Genomic DNA, 5,332 nt, shown 5'->3' on the forward strand with positions numbered 1-5,332 from the left:
CCCCCCCCCGGCATCCTGGAGCACTGTGAGCACGCAGGTGGCACAAAAGCTGCTTTGTCTCCTCCAGCAAAGCCCTACTGGACACCCGTATCTGATCCAGCCTGTTAGCTGGAGGTTCTCCAGCTCCCATAGGGACCACAGGACAGAGCTGTAAAGGCAGACTTTTGCTTTCTACATTCCCCCTCCTCCCCTTCTTTCTCAAAGGAAGACAACTGAGCTGTGCAGCTCAGGAAGAAAGAAGCATCCCCTGCCTGGATCCTAAGGCCCCTACACGTTAAGATCCACCTGAAAGGACTTTTATACAGTACTGCAGAGAGACTCCTTAAACCTGAACTGGTAAGTTTCTGAAATCCTGTTCATGTATATTATCCCAGCTTGAGTGCCTGCCTGTGGTGTTTGTAACAGATTTAGCTTAATCTAAGCAGATTTAGCACTAGTAACTAGAGCTCACTAATGTATATTGCAATTATGTATCATACTGGGAAATCCTGTCCCCCAAGCAAAAACACTGCTGTCTCCCAGTAGTGGAAGCAACTAATACTAATCTAAAAAGATCTCCAGATGTTTCAGACACTGCCCCTTCCCATTCACAAGCAACCTCTTTTATAGCATTCAAGAAGGCAGTGCCTAAGCAGCATGTTTTGTTCCATTCTTAATGATATATGGATTTAATTCAGGATTCCCAGTAACATTCACACTGAACTTTCACATTTGTCCTCCATCCATCCTCTCCACAGAGTATGTTCTTCATTGGAAGCAGCTGCTCCCCCTGTGCTCTTTATGAAGTGTAAGAGAACAAAAATGTTTAAAGGGGATTTTTGTCTTAATCAGAACAAAATTACTTTTCTGTCTTGTCATAAACTAAAGGAAGTGAGTCTGAGAGAAGAATTAAGCAGTAACGAGCTCCAAAGGCTGCAGAAGTAAACTGGAGGATTGAAGACTGCTCCTCCTTAATCTCAAATATTTCCCTTTTATTTTTTAGCTGTTTCACGTTATGCATCATGGTTGGGTATTTACTGCACATGTGGATCTGATGATTGATGGGAGAGTCAACATCAATTTCAATCTCTGATAAGCCCTACTGTTCCATCAGGACAGAAAATCTGGCATTCAGGCTCCCTGTACCATCCCCAAAACAGCACTACATATAAAGCACTGGTATACATGCACTAGCTCAGATTTGTTCAAAACCATTTGCAGGCGAAATTTGTGCTGGTTGGCTTTGTGCCAAATCTGCATTTCCTAGCACAGATTAAATCAATTCTGTGTTGTGCCTACTGGCCAATTCAACAAAAATAACACAATTCTCAACTTGTTCTATAGCAAAAGGGAAGTGGGACATTAATACAGGAGAGCTCAGGTCTAATATTAATGACCATGTAACTTGAAGGGCAACATCTAGATTAATTCCACGGAACTTTGAGTACTTTGCCAAGACATCTAAAGTCAGCAGCCACGTTAACCCAGACTTCCTCTATAATCAAAGGAAAGCTATACCAGAATGTTATTTAGCTTAGCTGATTTTCCACCTGAATGTGCCTGCCTCTCCCTACTGACTACTAGAATGAGCCTGAGGCAATGAGCCAGTACTACAGCCAGGCAGGTAGACTGGACCTGAGCATGAGATAACACAGCATCTCTCCTGATTTTCAGAGGAACATGAAAAACTGAGAAAAAAACCCCATATAAACCTGTATTTTGCATTAAAACCAGGTAAGTATAATTTGAAATAGATTGCAAAGAACGTTTAGAAAATAAGAAGCAACAGTAGTCAAGAGGAGTTTGCTCTCCATATAGGTGATTTGTCTCTAAGGGGCACATTATTGTTGCTCTGCCACAGAGCAATGCAGCTGACCAAACCCTGAGAGCCCCTCACCTTCTGAAGAGTTCAGTCTTTACAGCTCAAATGAAGCTCCACCCAAATGTAAGACCACCCAAATTTACAGAATACACTCCCTTTGTCTGCAGCATACTCTGCATCCACATAACATTAATTGTTGGTGTTAATTGCCATGTGCTAATCACTGAGAAATGCCACCGAGACACAGTTCCTTGCTATGAACCATTTATAAACACACAGCAGCAAGATCACAGAACTAAGCTGCGCTGGAGTTGAAGAAGAACGAAGCCTTTCCATACACCTCTAACATAAAACTGGCTCTCAGGACAGCAAAGACAGTTTTATTAGGCTGCAGCCATGTGATGATCTGTGTGAAACAAGCTCCAGATCCCAGCAATCACTCTCCTAATGCACCTGTGCGCTGATGGGAATGCAAAAGACCAGTGGCCTGAACAACTCAGGACTGACCTCCCTCATCCTCCCAGGAAGCAGAGTGTTTTATTAGCAGGGAAACAGACTGCATTTGTGGTTTTACTACCTGTGAAAGCACTTGTTCTGTGAAGAGTGAAAACTTCAATCTCAAGTGCTGTAAACATCATAAACACTACAAACATTTTAAAATAAAGCCACAACCACCTTTATTATTATCACTTCGGCACATGTCACCCCTGAAGTGCTTAGCAAACACACTCTCATATGGAAATGAACTATTTTGTCCCAGGAGTAGTTAATGAAGTTTTATAAGTAATGAAGTTGAAGCACCTGGCAATTATGCAAGTCATTTCCACTCAGGGAAGATGCTGTAGGCTTCTCAGTTTATCTCATTAATTTCCATCTTCCTCTGTATGAACTACCACTCACTACTCACCATTAAGCAATTTGTTTTCATGTCGATATTAGAAAAGCAAAGGAAAACAAAGACCCTCATCATGGAGAAAGGTTTTTTCCCTAAAAACAGAATTTACAGAAGCACATCAACACGTAACAAACACACCCAAACGAAGTCTGTATTTTAGAAGACAACCTTGTTGCAGCCTGTGTTGCATTTATAGGGCTAGATGTCATGAAACAATTTGCTGTCTTTTAAAAAGAGCACTTACCCAAGGGAATAGAGACGGCATTGCTTGCTTCTGATTCGATGTATGAGGCTAAACCTTTCATCAAGACAGACCGACCAGGGCTTCTTTGCGGTTTCAGAGTACCCTCTCAGGCTGTTCAGGTTCATGTGTTCACATGCAATCTGTTGAAATCAAAGGATGTTTCATTTTAAGACATGACTTTTAATTTGGTTTTAATTTGCCTTCTGGGGAAAGAATGGAAAGAAGAAAAATGTTAATTGGTTTCATTTAAATCTGACTGTCAATCTGATCCACAGCTATGGAGATCTGTTGATTATTTTTTTTTTTCCTTGTTCATCTGTTCTGCTTGGTGAAATTTAAGGCTTACATAATCCCCCAGAGAGCAATGCAGTTTGAAAAGCAAATAATTAAACATTAGTACTGTACCCATAAATCAATTTTCCCAAGAACAAGTTATTTCTGGATTAAAATGTTTCAATTTTTTTTTCTTTTCAAACCTTGGAGTGGATTCTACATCCTGAATAATGTTAAGATCATGTCATGACTCGAGACTGTAATCAGAAGTTGCAGTGTCAATGCAATGTACACTGTATAACCCACCTAGAGTGTCTTGGATCTCAGTTCTAGAAGGGATTTAATCATTACCCTCTCCAACAACAAAGGGATTTAAGCAAGTGCTTAACTAAACAGAGGAATCATAGCACGTGTGTCTATGCTGTGCTGGCTTAGATATCTAGAGTCCAAAGCCAGGATAAAAACACTGCAGAAGACGACATAGAGACCCTGCAGAGAGGAACACTGTAGGTCAAAGTCCTTGTAAAGACCAAGAAAGCAAGAACTAAAATGTGCTGGATTCATCACAAACCTGGAAATGTCAAAAAATCACTTACCTGTGAGGTGAAGTCAGCTTTGCCAGCAGCTGAGCAGCAGCCTGCAACAGCCAAAACACAGAGCCAACAAAGCTATGGCTCTGTGGGTGACACCCTACAGAGGAGCCCCTGCCTGCAGCACCAGCTCTGCCTGTCTACCCGGCAGCTCGGGCTACTGCTTCAGCCCCAGGATCTACCACACCATTCTGCACCATCCTCTTCCTCCAGACCCACTCTGGAAACAGCAGGCATGGATCTGGGGGGTGCTGCAGCCTTTTCAGCATTGGGGAGCCAGGGCAATTTGTACAGCTGTCATGGTAGCAGTTATAAGGAGTTAATGGGAAGAGAAGCAAGCAACAGAGCTGTGACTACTGCCACAGAGGCTGCATTGCTCTGCACCAGCATCAGCATACATGTGGTTGTGAAACAGCTTTTCAAATCACATGTAGCCCAGCCGTCAAATTCAGGGGATGCGGGGCACAGGCTGCTAACATGCAGATAGGAAAGCAAAGACTTGAGAAGAGTTGCAGGAACCCAGCTAAGCCATTATGATGAAAATATAGTTAGGCCCAGGTTCTCTGGGCCCAACACCAAACCTGGCTGCAGGGATGGGAGCTGGCGCTACCAGAAAACCAACAATAAAAAAAAGTGGAAAGAACAGTAGTAGAGACAAACCAAGTTAAATATCAGTCCTGAACTGACTATTCTCATCTTGCTCCTTCCCTCCTCTGCAGCAGACTGCCCAGGCTCAGCCCTTGGTTTTAGCCTAACTAAAAAGCACAGGTTCATTCCCACCTAGACCCACAGAAATGGAATGATTTTACACAGGGGTGAGAGTGAGAACTGGAACCCAGTTTGCTGTAGTAGGCACTCTCCACTATGTGCCTTATAATTAAATAAAACTCTCATTGTTTAAGAAGCTTAAGCTCTGAAAGGTCATTATCTGGAGCATTACAACCAAATAGCTGCATGCTGCATCACCACCTCCCTGCCCCTGCTCAGCTCATAATTCCCATGGAAAAATTCATAAAAGCTAATATAGCATCTCTTCATGCTTCTCTCAGGATTCACTAAGTTTTAAGCAATGATTTGCACTGCACCCCACCACCCCTTTCCCTTCAGGCACATAACAATCAAGGAATAAATGGCATTGCAATAACAAGCCCTAATTTTAAGACACAGAAGAATAATGTGCTCTCTACAGAAAAGTAAGATTCTGCAATGCTGCCATTTAATTGACTCATGGTATTATAAGCAATTACAATACTCAGAATTTGGAACAATTTAATAGTTCTTGCTACTTAATAGCTGTTGCTATCAAGAATTAAAAAAAAAAAAAACAAACCCTGAACTCTGCTTTTTGCATCATCACCAGTCTGTTGCATGATTTACAGACCCTGATGCACTGAGCTCACGTCCTGTTCTGGGCTTTTACTCACTACTATCATACAATCAACAGCACATGCAAGATGGTTCTTCTGATCATTAGATACCAGCATTGAAAAAGCTTTATCTGTCCATATCTCAACTCTGCTGACATGGCA

Source organism: Athene cunicularia (assembly GCF_003259725.1).
Source record: "Athene cunicularia isolate RWA chromosome 3 unlocalized genomic scaffold, athCun1 chr3_part1, whole genome shotgun sequence".
NCBI classification, from domain to species: domain Eukaryota; kingdom Metazoa; phylum Chordata; class Aves; order Strigiformes; family Strigidae; genus Athene; species Athene cunicularia.